This window comes from Mytilus californianus, unplaced genomic scaffold (genome assembly GCF_021869535.1).
Source record: "Mytilus californianus isolate M0D057914Y unplaced genomic scaffold, xbMytCali1.0.p SCAF_11, whole genome shotgun sequence".
NCBI lineage: Eukaryota > Metazoa > Mollusca > Bivalvia > Mytilida > Mytilidae > Mytilus > Mytilus californianus.
The window spans coordinates 22,200,354-22,220,694 of NW_026262593.1; the positions used below are offsets into that span (position 1 = coordinate 22,200,354).

The following is a 20,341-nucleotide window of genomic DNA, read 5'->3' on the forward strand; positions in this document are numbered from 1 at the left end:
ATAGAACATTCCTCCCAAAAAAATGTATTTCTGTTAAACATTTAAAGAAAAAATGTTTAAAAAAAAATAAATCCTAAATACAACTTTTATATTAAAGTTTAATAGATATCTTTATGGGGATATTATATTGTCCTGTGAACTTTATTCATTTTGACTATGTTCTGATTAAATGGTGTTGGTGCTGGAATAAATGCTATAAAAGTTGACCAAAGGGAAAAAGACCAAGCCTATATGTTAATTTGGAGCTTTTTTTAACCAATCCATACAACTCCCAGAAGGCATGCCATCGCCGATACTTCTATATCCCATTCAAATCTTGAAGTAAGAGTTGTAGAATAGATTTTACAGAAGGGTCTGACATCGATTGCCCGACCTACTTCGTACACCATCATATATATCTCCGCTAACATTGCCAGATCCAGAGGCCATTCAAACTGCCTTTTTCTTGCAAGAACGGCCAGGCACTGTAGCAAACAGTAACAATGAAGTACTAAATGCACAAAACAATATAACGACAACTAATATGAAGCAGAAACTAAAGTTTGTGTCTTAATTTGCAATAAAAATTACTTCACTTTTAAACAGTCGAGACTTTGCAAATTTGATAGATGAGATGATGATACAATACATGCATTTGTTACAATTCTTAGTGCTCAAAGGTTTTTGGGACCATAAATAGTGTTTACATTATTGTGCTATTTACTATTTTTCATAAACATGATGAAATAAATAAATGTAACTTTTCCGATATTTTTTTATTTATTGTCGCTTAGTGATATAATAGGAAACAAATATGATTTAACAGTACAAAAAAAAGACAAGAATATATATTTCTTTTGATAATTTACACCATTTTAAACTGTTAGTACAGTAAAGTTGCACACGAATTGAAAACTAAAAGGATATTTCATTTAAATTTACCTGAAGTTAATTAGCTTCATGTTTTTACAACCTAATCCGCCTTAATCCCATGTTTGACAAGCATTCCTCCTATTCCTACATGGATTTCTTACATTTTACATACTGGATTATCAAATGTAGGAATAGCAGGAATAAACCTATATATATAACATTCTGTTGAAAAATCATTCTAAAGGGATAAGCATAACGTCCTCGCAATTTCTTGTTCCAGGGACACAGATGTCAGAATGAATAAGAAAACACTAAATTGTTAAACAATATATTGTAAAATGGACACCATGCACATTTTGATAGACTAGTGTACTAATAGATTGTCTATGTTCTGGAAACTTCAACATCCCATCAAAAATACTGAAATTAAAGTCTTAAGATTTTTAAATTAAATGGTTTTTTTTTAATATTATTTGCAAGGCTGCATGCACATTGCACCTATCGTTTTCGTATATTTCTTTTCCGCCATGGATAAGTTTAATGTTTACTGTGACTTCTATATATATATATATATATATATACATAATGTGTTTCAAAGATCGATTTATAAACTTTATGCTTAAAATATTTATCCACAAGGCACGATAGTACAGACTGAAAATGCTCCGGAAAGAGGATTGTTTGCGAATCATTTTGAAAGAAAAACTGAATTATTTTGATATCCTAATGATGTTTCTTTTTGACAGCTCTATATTTTATTGATTATTCAATATATGTATATGGTATCCGGCATTTATATACATGTACATGCATAATAATAATCCCTTGGATATATTTTAGTTGACTGATTGTAAGTTATAATGTCCAGTGTAAACTATTTCATACATTTCTATGAAGAAAGAGTTTCTCATTCCTAGGATGATCATTTAAGGATTTTTTGTGCACAACGTAATTTAAAGTATAAACTCCGTGTTTCAAAGTCAAACAAGATAATATTATGTTTCTTCATATGTCTAAAAAAAAATGGATTTGTTTTGTGCTCAATAGAATTTACAACGACCAATTAAATTGTATTGACAATGAGGTTTATATTTATGTATGTGCCAAATAGGAAAACAATAAACTGGTAAGTTGGAGACCATTCAGACTTCGTAAGATGAAACAACTCTTCGAAATTAATAGTTTACAATTTTGGGGAGTTAAAAATTGAAAGTGAAACGTTTTCTTTTATTGTTAACTTTGCACTAAAAATGTATATACAAACCTATTCTATTACCTTTCCACTGAGAAAATTCTTAAGGGAAAAATATTTTCAATAACCCCATCAAATATGATTTGTTTTAAACCGAATTAAACGTACATTAAACGAAACTTAAACTGTAGGAGATCATACTTGGGTTTAAGGGCAACGAGACAGCAATCAAACAACAAAAAAACACATAAGGACATCTAGTTGGCAACGTATATAAAGTTTTCACCAATAGAAAGGTGTAGACACAACATGCCAATTTCTAAATCACCCCTAATTTCTATATCATTGTAAATAAATTTATCCCGGAAAATAGAATACATGTACTACATGTCTTTGATTTAACAGAACCAATAATAAAAGATCTCGCATTACAACGTGATTCTCCATGTATAATTTAAAAATTGAGAAGAAAGCTGGAATATGACAGATATACAATTTAAAGAATACCTATCTTAAAGTTTTACTACTAAAAGGTACATTTTCCCCCTTCTTTTAACCTACAAGAAAACTTTCCCGAGAGCCGATGATTAAATATCTGCCTAATTTTTCCGAAACGCTCATGTATAATATCAATATGGCGTCAAGTGTTTAAACAGTTATTTGCCAATCAAATCGGTATGCACGTTAAATAAATATTAAAAGTCATATACATAATGCTTAAAAAGTTATGCAATTATATTTTCAATCTAAAAATATTAATCATGAAAAAAAAATATATATATTAAATGACAGAAGCAATTTAACATTCTAAAGGATATTGTTACACTATTGCCGAAAACTGAGACTACTATAACTGTTATAGTTGTCTCAGCCGAAAACTGAGACTACTATAACTGTTATAGTTGTCTCAGCCGAAAACTGAGACTACTATAACTGTTATAGTAGTCTCAGCCGAAAACAATACGAAATTGATAAGCAAGTATGACAAACCAATCAAAAAATTTGTTGTTTGGGATTATTCATGGTTGACTAGTTCTATATGTACCAGTGGCACGTGTCCTAATTATTAAGAAAAGGGGCAGAAAAGTATTAAACAGAAATAACCGGTTTTTCAAAACCACATTTTCAAAATTCACTGCATGATTTAAACAGCTTAAAAGTGTTTCATTTATTTTATCTGTGTGCGTATACGAAAAAATGATAGCAAGTTAAACTTCAATGTTCATGACTTACGAGTATTAGATTTCTTGTGTAATTGATCGATGAGCGACTTTTTACAAAACCGAAAAATGTATATGGCGTAAACATCTATTAATGGACAAGCAACCCAACGAGAAAAATAAAACATAAGAGGCATCAATAACTAGTTTTGAGTTGGAGAAATCATTCAATTCTATATGATTCTATTTAGGTTCGTGCGTTTTTCGATTTACGAATGAGTCAATTAGAAAAAAAATATGTAATTGAATCCAAAAAAGAATGCAAAAAAGATACATGAAATAAAGTCATAACATAAGTTTACAAATACGTACCTAGGTGCATTTAATAAAGCAACATTTGAACTTATTATTATCATTTTTTTTTAATTGTAATTTTATGTTTATGTATATTTAATGTTACCCGATATGGCGTTCTTCTAAAAGATAAAATTCACTTGAATGGGTATTTCTAGTGTATATACATGTATCACACGTGCTATCTACATGTATAATATACGGAAATGACACGGCTGGATATTGTAAAGTTACCGAAGCAAGATTAATGTCAAATGCATATCCCCGGGCGAAGAATTTACCTGTCTGTTATTTGTGCCAACTACCATCATATTGAAAAGGTTTGAATCGAGCCCATCTCTTCCGCGTGCCACTGGTACAAATCCAGGATAGTTTAAGAAAGTTTTTTTTTAAATTTAAACTTTTAACCACAGAGTGAAAATAATGTTAGCTGGCAGAAAAACTAAGTCCATAAATAAAATACGATTTATTCTACAACATTTACTTCTGGATACTATCTTATGATCATAACAAGCTTCTATCCAAGTTTGGTAGAAATCCGGGATATTTTAAGAAAGTAATCTAAATTTCAAAAACTTAAACCACAGAATGAATGTAATGTTAACTGAGAAAAAAAACTAAGTCCATTTATACATGTGAAACACAGATAACCAGGACTTTTTTCTCTCCAAAATTTGCTTCCGGATACTATCTTATGATTATAAACATTCATCTGTTAGTAGAAATCCTGGATAGTTTAAGAAAGTAATAAAAATTTCAAAAACTTTGACCACAGAGTGAACATGTGGATGTCGCTAGCCGACGCCGACGACAGAATGTAGGATCGCTATGTCTCGCTTTAGCGACAAAAGTCGTAGGCTCGACAAAAATGTAATAAACTGTTATACTTTGAACATGTGTATCTAATGTGCTGGTAAACAAGTATATACATTCTAAAATACTTTTTAATAAAAAAAAAAAAAAATACGAGAGAACTATAAAAAAGTGAAGTTAACAAAAAAAACAAGAAAAATTAAAAGGAACAAAAATTTAAAAAAAAAAGAATAGTAGAAAATACATTCATTTTGTTACATTGAACTAAAAAATATAACAGACAGAATCAAAAGAAATACGATATAGTAACAAATAGACGAAAAAAATCAGAGAAAATTGAAATATCATAAACATGTTCAATACAAGCCGATTCAAAACGGGTCAAGGTTGAACGAACATGAATTTCTATCGATTACACAGGTGACAATCAACGGAGGGTGGCGCGTGTCGATAAAACATTAAATAACTTTATACTTACTAAAGATATGATTATAAAATTTAAAATTATGTACTTTTCGAAAATCTCCTTCTTTATGCAATGTTTTTTGTGCCAATTCTATCATTCCACCAGGTCCTTAGTGCAATATTTTGTTCTTAGTCCACTAAGGAGGCCCTTTGCGATATTTCTATTTGTCCGTATAAATACCGCAAAGGACCTCCTCTGTGCACTAAGAACAACAATTTGCAAATAAGTCTATAACATTTTTGCAATTAAATGCTTGCTTTATTGGCGTAAATGAATGCTGCAGTTTTTGTCTGTTTGTCTTTTTCATTTTTAGCCAGGAGTTGTCAGTTTTTTTTTCGATTAATAAGTTATGTGGCGCAAATTATTTTTTTTCAGCGAAATAGGAGCTCGGCCTTCAAACACCGTGTGTACACGAACAAAACAGTCTTCATCATTTACGCTGTCTAGCCTGAGAATAACGGTTTTGGCAATTTGTGTAGGATTTTAATTTTAGAATGTAATGAACAAGTAAGAAGATTGTTAAAAACCTTAAGTTAATTGGAAAATGAGCTATGCATGATAAAAGGAAATAGTTTGGTGCGTCGATACGAAATTTCAGAGGCATGTGATATTTGTAAAATTTTAAGTCTTTCAATAAAAACCATTTGTAGAACTGTATATTTCGATCCTTCAAATATGTGTAAAATAATTAAAAGTTATATCATTTAGTCTCTTTCATATATACAATTGCAGTATGATTATGTTTATAAATACTGTAGATTTGTATTTGATCATCGATTGCATGCATAACGTCCAGTGACAAATCAACAACTTTTAGAATACAATTGATTGGTTATTTAAGGTAAATGATTTGCGTTAAAATTGGTGATACTTGGCCAGAAGCTTACCTCTAAAATAAAGAAATATAAAAAAAAAGGTAGAGTTATTTTTTAATTCTTTATTTTAATCATACATGGACTTAAGCACTTTTTACAGTCAAAATAACAGTTTTAACACCGACAGCAAGAATCACAAGCGACGCTGGTTCCATATAAGTCTTCCTAAGATTTCCTTATAATACCTGTTCGCATTAATTACTGTAAGTGGGATCGGTCTTCTTCAAACATTGAAGGCGGTATTCGGCGGTATTTTTGCTTAAACGGTCTATCATCCTCTAGTTCTATTTTATGTTGTACAATTGTAGTATGTCCCATATCTGAGTCGCCTTTCGAAAATATATCTGAGTAATCACGGATAAGCTGTTTTCCTTTTTCAAGTTCCTGAGTTGTAAAGTTATCAGCGCTAACCTTAACTTGTTCTAAAAGAGGTGGAGTAAATTCCAAGTTTTCAGATCCAATATTGTTCTCAATAGATACAGGCTGTATTTCGCAAAGTAAAGCATGTGGTTGAATATTTACTGTTCTTGTTGTTACATTGCTAATATCAACTGAGATGTCATGATTCTGATAAAATTTATACTCAATGAGTGACGGTGATAAATCTAAATCAAACGGTATAACGGAATTTTTGTAGTTTGATGTATCATAGCTGATGTATTGCAGTACGGAATTTCTTTATCTATGTAGCCTGGTAAAGTAACATTACTGTTTGGTGGTATAATAATGTTGGTATTTCCAGCAAATTTGACAATAGCTAAACGATGGTTGTTTCAGATAAGTTCCTTTTCTCTAAGTAATATACTTCTGAACGATGAATACCACGGAGTTGTCAATTTAGAAGTTTGTAAAAATCTTTCTCCATATTCGTATCGACATTTTTCCATAATTGATGTTAATACATTCGTTCCTAGTAATAACGGTACCTGGTTGTTATACGGACTATCCGGTATTACAATTAAAATACATGGATGTGGTCCTCCTATATCTTTTAAAATGATGTTTACTTCAATAAAACCATCATACGGTAGCATTGATCCTCCTGCACATTCAATTTTGAGTATAGTATCTAAAAATTGAAGTTCTATGTTGCTCAAATAATTTTGATGAAAAAATCTACTTATAGTTGAAACGGTTAATCCTGTATCCAAAAGGGCCTTAACGTTGATATCTTCTTCTATACTTACCTCTGATTCTGTTGGTGTACCTAAAAGTCCAGGTGGTAGAATATTTTTCAAAGTAAAATTTATGTTTTTCTTTTCGGTTGTTGGGCCTTTGATGTGGAAGTCTGTAATCGGCCTCGCATCTTGCAATGTGGTTCGGCATCTTTCATCTCCTGCATATAATTGGTGTATCCTTGTTGTAATTAGTATTTGGATTAAAGTTCTGATTGTTGTACCTTGGTTGAAATCCTCTATTATAACCTCTATATCCTCTATCATTGCCTCTATATCCTCCTCTATACGGTTGCCTACCTCTAGCATCAGAATATCTCGATGGATTATTGAATCCCGGAGCACCTGTGTATCCCGAAGTATCGGAGTATCCCTGAGCACCTAAGAATCCTTGAGCATCAGAGTTCTCCGGAGCACCTGTATATATCGGAGCACATTTCTCTATCTTTTCTAATCTAGTGTTTATCTGCTGTATAAGCGCTTTCAAATCGGGTTCTGTTTCCTCATCTTCAGTTTTTGTTGATTTCTTACATATGTTTTTAGTGTTGGTTTTCAATGATGGGTTATCCACTATATGTTCTCGTTCAATCTTTCGAAATACCACTCTAAATTCATCAAATGTCTTATATTTCTCCTTTTCATAATGCGCTTTGTCTTTTAATTCAGGTCTTAAACCTTTATACAGCATATCTTGAAGCATTTCGTCAGATTCAGTTTTTTTCACTTTGCCATTTAATAATGCTTGACTCAGTATATCTTCAGGTCGGCAACTCCATGTTGAAACATCTTCCACCTCTTTCTGTTTGGCATTATAAAAGTCGGACATAATAGTTTCTTTCTCATCGATGTTTCCAAATATGCAATCGAACTTTTGTAATATGTCAAATATTGATGCATGTTCTTCTAAATGCATAAGTACCACACCTGCCTCACCTTTGACTGATCGCCTGACGGCCTGAGTAATAGCTTCAATGGAATGTGTTTTCTCATTCAATAGGCATCTGATATCATGTCTCCATAAATCATACCTTGTGTTTTCACCTTTTACTGTCTTATCATTTCCCTGAAAAGTGTTTACTCTAGGTGGATGAACGTAAGGTATTGATGTTTTAGGTGAGGTTCAGTAACATTCGGTTTAATATCCGCTTGCTTTCCTTGTTGTTGTAAATAGCTCTGCATCCATGCAGCAAATTCCTCAGGAGTATTCGCTTTCGGTTCAACATTCATTGCTTCTAATGTTTCTAACAAATACTTATATTTCTCGCCAAGACCGGCCATTTTTTCAATTTAATAATAACGTGATGACTCAGATATATGTTACGGTGTACACAATTGTCTTATACTAAATATATTCAAGTAAAGTATCGCTGACTATTTATCGATGTATCTATAGTTGATATTAGCATGATTAGATGACACACAAATATCTGAAAATTCAATATGGGGCTTGGGCAATATCTATTTTATTCTATATTAAAATACTCAAAATACTAGTATCAAAATATTCTCAAACTAATATCAATGTATACGTATATCTACAGTACCATCATAAATAGTAACTCAAGTAATCTTATCTATCAAAACGAATAAACTAGTCTAAGTCGAATGTAAAATGTCAAACTCAGTACGATAAGTCTCAAATACGTAATATGAAACTAGTCTCAAATCACTAAAATGACAACTAAGAACAAGGATGGGTCAATAGTATGCCAACTAGCAAAGTCTAGATGTGTGAAGTAACACTATAAAATAGTAAAGTCAAATACCAAAGTGTGTAACGGGCACAAGCAAGTATACGTATATGAAGTAGTAAATAAGGGTTCAAACACTCACAGTACCATTCTCGGACAAAACGCAGATTCAAATCATAAAAAAAAATAATGTATACCCTAACTACACTAATAGCAAATAATAATGTGTAGCATAACTCAAATCAATGTCAAATGCTATGATATACCCACTAATATCTAATATTTACAAAGTACACAAGTACACATGTACCCAATACCAAGTATTTATAAAGGTCAAGGTTATACTAATGACCTACTTTCAAATTCACAAAAATGTTATACCAAATATTCTATACACACACTTGATCAAGTAAATAAACCTTATAAATGTAACCGGTTTAATGTAAATGTGCACAATAATCAACTGCGATGTATGTACATTCAACATAAATGTAAACTGTACATCCAGTGAAGTTGAAGTACAATATCAACACAAAATTTACTAAGTACAAACACACACAAATAAACAAAGAATCAACACATAAATAGTTTACTGCTAGCTAGCTTATCTAAGAAATTCAAATGTTTATGCAAGATGACTATGTCAAAATGAAATAAACACAAGAAATTCAAAATATAATGACACAATACCCAATGTTCAATAACAAAAACCAAAATAAATTTTCTGGATTTGTTTTCTAAGTTTTTCAACACGTGTATTTCATAAATAAATCATATAATTTTTATGACAATACTTCAATTCATTACCCAAGTGTATATTCTCACCATATCAATAAGCTTCGTTACATTATAATCACTGTATCAGGTTAAAATATTTGAAAATTTAATCTTCATTCACAAAAACCACACTGTTTTTCTGTTGATGTCAATATCTAGGATGTTCCGGTTTCACAATTCACACATGCGCAAGTATCACCACCGAGGGGGTCTGTATGGGTACACTAGCTCAAACGATTACCATTACCAAAATCACGCTGGGCGCCATTTGTAACATGTAAATTTACGTGTTGTAGACTCATCAAGTTGGGCGTAAATAACATCTGAGTAAGGTTCTATTGGTTTATTATAGTAATCTCAAATAAACACCCTGTAACATATAAAACACACAATAAGACACAATACATACGTTCAAAGAACGATAACTCTAATTATAATCTCCATATGAATAAAATAAAATATAAATTATCCAAGTAGTTAACTTTAGTTCGAAATATACCATATTTAATAAAGTATGTTTTACTACAAATCATAAGCATCTATACCAAAATCTATTTCCGGTAACTGTTCAATATGCAATTCTACAGATATCAATAACACTTTGTGTCAACGATCATTATCTAAAGTTATCAATTCTGATACACTATTCTATTCGGAGATATTCGTAAACTGAAAATAACACATTACAAACACAGACAAGACACACATTAATTAAAACACATAAGTACAAATAGACAACACGTAAATAAATAAACATGTAAACACAGAACACAGCTTACTGTGTATATAATACAAGGGCTGAGCAGTGCTCCTCTATAAAGTTACTGTATACTCTTATACTTCACATACTGGAATCTGGGTATAAAGAAATATGACTTCATAAGTCTTAATGTCAAAACTAGTAAATAATATAGTTAAACTCAATGCAAGACAATATTCTATGCTGAAATCTAATAACAGCCAAATATGAAAAATAATATAATAACTGTAATATTCTTTCTGTCTTGCAAATACCAACTTAAAGTAAAAATATGAACTCTTTCATACTCATGGGAATCAAAGTGGACTTTCATACACATTTTCATAACACATTCATATCTTTTATATCAAGATAAAAATATAGAAATACATGCATCAAATACTAATGTAAAGCATATAACTGACCTGAATATAAAGAATGGTTTCCAGAATATGAAGAATAAATATCTATAAATCACAATAAAGTGTCAGTGTTCTATATCTCTGTGTAGAATTTGAAAAGAGTGCCTCAATATCAAAGGAGTTCACAGAGTAACCAATCAGAATAAAGAAATAGAAAACCCAGGATGTAAATACCCAAGTGAATAGAAAATCAAAGTACTGTCATACTGTATACTCTGTCAGAGTCAGTCAACAAGTCAATGCATGAACAAATATATACAAATACTATTTATTAACATAAATGATAAAATCAAGCTATACTACAAACTCCCCTGCATTGGGAAGTGACGTCCCCGTCATTGCAGTCAAGTTTTAACAAAATACAATATATAATACACATGTGAAGTTCTGACTCTCAGTACTTCTTACTAACAATTCATGAAATTAACTATCAAACATATAAGATAAAACACAGATCTCAATCACTGAATGGAATAATCTCACTGAATTTCTAAGATGTAGCTACAGTTTAAACTGTATAATGTGGTTTGCATTATTTGGAAACTTGTCCACTGTGCCTTCACCAATACAATTACATTCCCTATAAGTTGCACTGAATTAAAGCCAGTTTGAACATTGGGTTATTTGTTAAAGCTTGAGTGAAACATGAAATAAAGATGTTTACCAGTAGGTATCATTACCTGTGGTAAAATGTCAATTTATAGGACGACAAGAACAAATAAACAAAATGTCCTTTGAATAAAGTTTGTACATGTATAAAATCTACCAATGTCATTACACACTCATCTATGTGACACTTAATTCCGGTCATTTTTTAACTTCGGGTCATTTGTTAAAGCTTGAGCAGACGGCTAATAAAGCTGTGATTTAGTATAACCTGAATCTATAGGACGATGAGAACGAACAAACAACACTTCTTCAAAATTGCGTTGGAATAAATCCACCACTGCCATTACACACTACCACTACGTCGGGTTGAATTAAAGCTAATGTTGTCACTTTGGGTCATTTGTTAAAGCTTACGTGAGACGTGAAATAATACTGTTGTTGTTTGTTTTTTTTTAGTATCAATACCTTAGACAAAATGTGGTTAATACTAATAGGACGACAAGAACGAACAAACATCTTCTGAATAAAGTTTGTATAAAATCCACCAAATCCATTACATACAGGTATTCTAGCTACGTAACGCTTAATTAAAGACAGGTTGTAACTTCGGTTCATTTGAAAAAGCTTGAGTGAGACGTGAAATAAAGCTGTGAATTAGCATCAAAACATTAGGTATGATGTCAATATGTAGGAAGACGAGAACGAACATACAAATCAACTTCCGTATAAAGCTTGCATAAATTCCGACTTACGACAATAGAGGTGAAAGTTCAAAAACTCAAGTGCTTAAAATTTTCATCGTATATCATTGTTGTGGAATACACTATTTCATTATGTTCCTATAATGAGTTCGATATGTTTACATATTCGAAATTTATGTTCGTGAACATACAAATGTAGAATATCCAAGATGGCGATCGAGAGAGCTGCATCATTACTACATTCATCAGTTGAAAAAGAATATAATATGCACGAACGAAAGCAGATAAAAATTTACCTAGTTCCTTCCTTACACATATTCAATCATTGTATCGGTATAAAAGTCCGAATTGCTAATAAAAAGTTTATAAATCCCAAAATAAAAATCTCGTTTACAAAATTATCGATCTGTAGATAAGCAAGAAAGTGTAATAAGATACATAGTGAAGAAACTAACCAATGGTTATCCAGTCAAAAGATCGTAATGCAGGGGTTCCCCAGAGGGTTATGAAAATAATCAAAATTAAGAAAGAAATTAATGGTTTTCGTCGTTGGCATAAAATAAGTTATTAAAATAACTTGCCTATAATATTTCGATCGGTTTAATTGAGGTCTGGAGCTGGCATGTCTGTTACTGCTACTAGTTCTTTGTTAAATTATGAATCATAGTCATTTTGATTAGTTTCTTTTTTTTTTACCTATTCTGACATCGGCCACGGACTTCTTTTCAACTGAGTTTTACTGTGCGTATTGTTGTGTGTTTGTTTATTCTACATTGGCTAGCTATAGTGGTATAGGGGGAGAGTTGGTATCTCATAAAACATGTTAAACCCCGCCGCATTTTTGCGCCTGTCCCAAGTCAAGAGACTCTGGCCTTTGTTGGTTTTGTATGTTTTTTTTATTTTAATTTATTGTGACGTCCATTTTCTCTGAACTAGTATACATTTTTATGGCCCCACAACAAAGTTGTCGGTGCCATATAGTTTTACCCTTGTCCGTCATTCTGTCATTCTGTCATTCTGTCATTCCGTCATTCTGTCATTCCGTCATTTTGTCATTCCGTCATTCCGTAACAAACCATTATACGGACTTTTTCTAAACGCCTTCAGATATTGGGCTGATTTTTGGTATGTGAGTTAACCATGATGAGTTACAGATCAAGTTTAAGTTTCGTTCCGCTCCGCTAATTTTTGCCGAAATAACGGGCTTTTGACTTTGATAAATTGTTAAAAATCACAGTTATACGGACTTTTTTTCTAAACGCCTTTAGACATTAGGCTGATTTTCGGTATGTAAGTTAACCATGATGAGTTACAGATCAAGTTTAAGTTTAGTTCCGCTCCACTGTTTTTTGACGAACTTAAAGCCTTTGGACTTTGATAAATTGTTGAAAATCACAGTTATACGCACTTTTTTTCTAAACGCCTTTAGATATTTGGCTGAAATTAAGGGCTTTAGACTTTGATAAATTGTTTAAAATCACAGTTATACGGACTTCTTTTCTAAACGCCTTTAGATATTGGGCTGATTTTTGGTATGTAAGTTAACCATGATGAGTTACAGATCAAGTTTAAGTTTATTTCCGTTCCGCTGATTTTTGCCGGACTTTGATAAATTGTTGAAAATCACAGTTATACGGACTTTTTTTTAAACGCCTTTAGATATTGATGTGATCTTTGGTATGTGAGTTAACAACGATGAGTTATAGATCAAATTTAAGTTCAGTTCCGCTCCGCTGATTTTTGCTGAAATTGAGGGCTTTGGACTTTGATAAATTGTTGAAAATCACAGTTATACAGGGACTTTTTTTCTAAACGCCTTTAGATATTGGGCTGATTTTTGGTATGTTAGTTAACCATGATGAGTTACAGATCAAGTTTTAGTTTAGTTCTGCTCCGCTGATTTTTGCCGAAATTGAGGGTTTAAGACTTTGAAAATTATTGAAAATCACTGTTATACGGACTTTTTTTCTATACGCCTTCAGATTTTGCGCTGATTTTTGATATGTGAGACTACCATGATGAGTTACAGATCAAGTTTATGTTTCGTTCCGCTATGCTGATTTTCATGTCGTTTCAACACATCTTGTTAGATCTGCAGAACATCCATTTCCTGTTTGCTGATAGTTTGAAATTTAATTACTCATTGATCAAGGAAATTTTTCTTCAAACTAGTATTGGTCTTGAGAGCTTGATACTATCCATGCATGTTTGTGTCCACATTGTGTTGAAAATTTTTTGCCGAAATCAAGGGCTTTAGATTTTGTTGTTGAAAATCACAGATATACGGACTTTTTTTCTAAACGCCATTAGATATTGGGCTGAAATTAAGGGCTTTGAACTTTGATAAATTGTTGATAATTTTTTGCCGAAATTAGAGGCTTTTGACATTGATAAATTGTTAAAAATCACAGTCATACGGACTTTTTTTCTAAACGCCTTCAGATATTGGGCTGATTTTTGATATGTAAGTTAACCATGATGAGTTACAGATCAAGGATAAGTTTCGTTCTGCTTCGCTAATTTTTGCCGAAATTACGGGCTTTGGACTTTGATAAATTGTTGGAAATTACAGTTATATGGACTTTTTTTCGAAACGCCTTTAGACATTAGGCTGATTTTCGGTATGTAAGTTAACCATGATGAGTTACAGATCAAGTTTAAGTTTAGTTCCGCTCCACTGCTTCTTGCCGAAATTAAAGGATTTGGACTTTGATAAATTGTTGAAAATCACAGTTATACGGACTTTTTTTCTAAACGCCTTTAGATACTGGGCTGTTTTTTGGTATGTAAGTTAACCATGATGAGTTACAGATCAAGTTTAAGTTTATTTCCGCTCCGCTGATTTTTGCCGGACTTTGATAAATTGTTGAAAATCACAGTTATACGGACTTTTTTTCTAAACGCCTTTAGATATTTGGCTGATATTTGGTATGTATGTTGACCATGATGAGTTACAGATCAAGGATGAGTTTAGTTCCGCTCCGCTGATTTTTGCCGGACTTTGATTAATTGTTGAAAATCACAGTTATAAGGACTTTTTTTCTAAACGCCTTTAGACGTTGGGGTGATTTTTGGTATGTGAGTTAACCATGATGAGTTACAGATCAATTTTAAGTTAAGTTCCGCTCCGCTGATTTTTGCTGAAATTAAGGGCTTTGGAATTTGATAAATTGTTGAAAATCACAGTTATACAGACTTTTTTTCTAAACAACTTTAGATATTGGGCTGATTTTTAGTATATAAGTTAACCATGATGAGTTACAGATCAAGTTTAAGTTTCGCTCCGCTATGCTGACTTTCATGTCGTTTCAACACATCTTGTTAGATCTGCAGTACATCCATTTCCTGTTTGCTGATAGTTTGAAATTTAATTACTCATTCAATCTAATTAAAATATAGATCTCGGATTTCGTTATACTACGTTATATTACATACGAGGATCTAACAACTACCGTAATATCTTTCACTTTTGTGACCTTATTTAACGTAATATTTTACCCCAGAAAGTATTTATATCGACCAATAAGAATGCTCCTTATGAACGCGACCTATGAATATGTTGAAGATGGCGACGTAGAAATGGAAAAACAACTTAGAAAAATGCATTAACTGAAATTTTGCCTTAGTACAAAGTGATAGAATTGAAATTGGAGAAGAGACAAATTTTGGAAACTATTTTGGAGATCAAAGATTGCATGGTCAGGCCTCCAACATGCTTCAAACGGGCTATGGAAAGAGTCAGATATCTGCTACCTGTTCGCTGTTGGGAGTGTTGCAAGGAAAATGAAGGAACACGGTTAAGACACTAGGACCGATGGTAAAATCGTAGTCTGCGGTCCAAGTTTCCACCGATACCGATAATCAAGTCCGCATTCAAAGGTAAATTCTCGAAAATAGAGTATTAAAGGTTGACATTTTTCTACCAAAAAATTATAAATCTATAAATTCATTGGTAATAGTATATAGATCTTAATGTCATCTTATTAATGATATTCTACTGTGTACTTGCAAACATATACATGTATACTTACGCCTGCACATGCAGAAGAAGTTTTATATCACCATACTTTTTTACTTCTGTCACACACTGACACATGTGATATCATGTGGTGCTCCAGATAATTGTTAGGAGAAATTTTTTGCCAAGAAAAAATTAACTGTTCACTATTCTTGGACTCGGCCACAGTGGGTCAGAATGGCAATTAGTGTTTCAGTGTTCATTAAATATTAGTTTAATGCCTTGTGAGAAAAATAACTTCATCCTGTTTATGTACATGTATGTTAACCAGATATCTGAAATTACAGAAAATACATTTTTATGCCCCCGCAGAATACTTAGCTGAGGGGGCATTAATTTTTACCCTTGTCCATCTGTCCGTGCGTCCATCCGTACATCCCAAAGCTGGTTTCCTTTCTCTAACTTTAGTTTGCATCAACCAAATGTTATAAAACTGAAACACAATGCTTATTACCACAAAACACAGATCATGTTTGAATTTTATTGGCGTTACTTTAACCGTTCCAGAGTTATGCCCCTTAACAAATGGTAAAATTGCTGAATTTTTCGTTTCCATTCTCTAACTTTAGTTTGCCTCAACCAAATGTTATGAAACTTGTACACAATACGTACATGTATTACCACAAAACTCAGATCAAGCACAAATTTGGGTAGCATTACTTTTACCGTTCTTCAGTTATGTCTCTTTATACCTTTAAATGATCTGCAAGAGTGGGCATCATCTGTGTCCTATGGACACATTCCCCTTTTATGTAGTCTTTCATGCTCAAATATTTAGCTTTAACTGCATGAGTATCTTTGCAGAGGCGGATTTAGAAGGGATCTCAGGTGGCTCGGGCCCCCTTTTTTGGGAAAAATTTGGTTGATTATAGGGAATTTGTTGGTCTTGTATGTTTTTTTTTATTTTAGTTTATTGTGACGTCCATTTTCTCTGAACTAGTATACATTTTTATGGCCCCGCAAAAAAGTTGTCGGGGCCATATAGTTTTACCCTTGTCCGTAATTCCGTAATTCTGTCATTCCGTCATTCCGTCATTCTGTCATTCTGTCATTCCGTCATTCTGTCATTCCGTCATTCTGTCATTCCGTCATTCCGTCATTCCGTCATTCCGCAACAAACCATTATACGAACTTTTTCTAAACGCCTTCAGATATTGGGCTGATTTTTTGGTATGTGAGTTAACCATGATGAGTTACAGATCAAGTTTAAGTTTCGTTCCGCTCCGCTAATTTTTGCCGAAATAACGGGCTTTTGACTTTGATAAATTGTTAAAAATCACAATTATACGGACTTTTTTTCTAAACGCCTTTAGATATTGGGCTAATTTTGGTATGTTAGTTAACCATGATGAGTTACAGATCAAGGATAAGTTTCGTTACGCTTCGCTAGTTTTTGCCGAAATTACGGGCTTTGGACTTTGATAAATTGTTGAAAATCACAGTTATATGGGCTTTTTTTCTAAACGCCTTTAGACATTAGGCTGATTTTCGGTATGTTAGTTAATCATGATGAGTTACAGATCAAGTTTAAGTTTAAGTCCGCTCCACTGTTTTTTTCCGAAATTAAAGGCTTTGGACTTTGATAAATTGTTGAAAATCACAGTTATACGCACTTTTTTTCTAAACGCCTTTAGATATTTGGCTGAAATTAAGGGCTTTGGACTTTGATAAATTGTTTAAAATCACAGTTATACGGACTTTTTTCTAAACGCCTTTAGATATTGGGCTGATTTTTGGTAAGTAAGTTAACCATGATGAGTTACAGATCAAGTTGAAGTTTATTTCCGTTCCGCTGATTTTTGCCGTACTTAGATAAATTGTTGAAAATCACAGTTATACGGACTTTTTTTCTAAACGCCTTTAGATATTGATGTGATCTTTGGTATGTGAGTTAACAACGATGAGTTATAGATCAAATTTAAGTTTAGTTCCGCTCCGCTGATTTTTGCTGAAATTGAGGGCTTTGGACTTTGATAAATTGTTGAAAATCACAGTTATACAGACTTTTTTTCTAAACGCCTTTAGATATTGGGCTGATTTTTGGTATGTTAACTAACCATGATGAGTTACAGATCAAGTTTTAGTTTAGTTCTGCTCCGCTGATTTTTGCCGAAATTGAGGGTTTAAGACTTTGAAAATTATTGAAAATCTCTGTTATACGGACTTTTTTTCTATACGACTTCAGATTTTGCGCTGATTTTTGATATGTGAGACTACCATGATGAGTTACAGATCAAGTTTATGTTTGGTTCCGCTATGCTGATTTTCATGTCGTTTCAACACATCTTGTTAGATCTGCAGAACATCCATTTCCTGTTTGCTGATAGTTTGAAATTTAATTACTCATTGATCAAGGAAATTTTTCATCAAACTAGTATTGGTCTTGAGAGCTTGATACTATCCATGCATGTTTGTGTCCACATTGTGTTGAAAATTTTTTGCCGAAATCAAGGGCTTTAGACTTTGTTGTTGAAAATCACAGTTATACGGACTTTTTTTCTAAACGCCTTTAGATATTGGGCTGAAATTAAGGGCTTTGAACTTTGATAAATTATTGATAATTTTTTGCCGAAATTAAGGGCTTTTGACTTTGATAAATTGTTAAAAATCACAGTTATACGGACTTTTTTTCTAAACGCCTTCAAATATTGGGCTGATTTTTGATATGTAAGTTAACCATGATGAGGTACAGATCAAGGATAAGTTTCGTTCTGCTTCGCTAATTTTTGCCGAAATTACGGGCTTTGGACTTTGATAAATTGTTGAAAATTACAGTTATATGGACTTTTTTTCTAAACGCCTTTAGACATTAGGCTGATTTTCGGTATGTAAGTTAACCATGATGAGTTACAGATCAAGTTTAAGTTAAGTTCCGCTCCACTGTTGTTTGCCGAAATTAAAGGATTTGGACTTTGATAAATTGTTGAAAATCACAGTTATACGGACTTTTTTTCTAAACGCCTTTAGATATTGGGCTGAAATTCAGGGCTTTGGACTTTGATAAAGTGTTTAAAATCACAGTTATACGGACTTTTTTTCTAAACGCCTTTAGATATTGGGCTGATTTTTGGTATGTAAGTTAACCATGATGAGTTTACAGATCAAGTTTAAGTTAAGTTCCGCTCCACTGTTTTTTGCCGAAATTAAAGGATTTGGACTTTGATAAATTGTTGAAAATCACAGTTATACGGACTTTTTTTCTAAACGCCTTTAGATATTGGGCTGAAATTCAGGGCTTTGGACTTTGATAAAGTGTTTAAAATCACAGTTATACGGACTTTTTTTCTAAACGCCTTTAGATATTGGGCTGATTTTTGGTATGTAAGTTAACCATGATGAGTTACAGATTAAGTTTAAGTTTATTTCCGCTCTGCTGATTTTTGCCGGACTTTAATAAATTGTTGAAAATCACAGTTATAAGGACTTTTTTCTAAACGCCTTTAGATATTGGGGTGATTTTTGGTATGTGAGTTAACCATGATGAGTTACAGATCAAGTTTAAGTTGAGTTCCGCTCCGATGATTTTTTGCTGAAATTAAGGGCTTTGGATTTTGATAAATTGTTGAAAATCACAGTTATACAGACTTTTTTTCTAAACAACTTTAGATATTGGGCTGATTGTTAGTATGTAAGTTAACCATGATGAGTTATAGATCAAGTTTTAGTTTCGCTCCGCTATGCTGATTTTCATGTCGTTTCAACACATCTGGTTAGATCTGCACTACATCCATTTCCTGTTTGCTGATAGTTTGAAATTTAATTACTCATTCAATCTAATTAAAATATAGATCTCGGATTTCGTTATACTACGTTATATTACATACAAGGATCTAACAACTACCGTAATATCTTTCACTTTTGTGACCTTATATAACGTAATATTTTACCCCAGAAAGTATTTATATCGACCAATAAGAATGCTCCTTATGAACGCGACCTAGGAATATGTTGAAGATGGCGACGTAGAAATGGAAAAACAACTTAGAAAATGCATTAACTGAAATTTTGCCTTAGTACACAGTGATATAATTAAAATTTGAGAAGAGACAAATTTTGGAAACTATTTTGGAGATCAAAGATTGCATGGTCAGGCTTCCAATATGCTTCAAACGGGCTATGGAAAGAGTCAGATATCTGCTACCTGTATGCTGTTGGGAGTGTTGCAAGGAAAATGAAGGAACACGGTAAAGACACTAGGACCGATGGTAAAATCGTAGTCTGCGGTCCAAGTTTCCACCGATACCGATAATCAAGTCCGCATTCAAAGGTAAATTCTCGAAAATAGAGTATTAAAGGTTGCCATTCTTCTACCAAAAAATTATAAATCTATAAATTCATTGGTAATAGTATATAGATCATAATGTCATCTTATTAATGATATTCTACTGTGTACTTGCAAAGATATACATGTATACTTACGCCTGCACATGCAGAAGAAGTTTTATATCACCATACTTTTTTACTTCTGTCACACACTGACACATGTGATATCATGTG

The 20,341-nt window shown here is 32.5% G+C and overlaps 1 long non-coding RNA gene across 1 annotated transcript in view; it reads right to left on the reverse strand.

Annotated features, from left to right (window-relative positions):
* The window catches only part of LOC127719737 (uncharacterized), a 50,934-nt gene extending 41,284 nt beyond the window's left edge, over positions 1-9,650 (reverse strand). Inside the window, exon 1 of the long non-coding RNA XR_007990471.1 lies at positions 9,404-9,650. This is a non-coding gene — a long non-coding RNA (uncharacterized LOC127719737). The remainder of the gene's footprint in view (positions 1-9,403) is intronic.
* Positions 9,651-20,341: the final 10,691 nt, after the last annotated feature.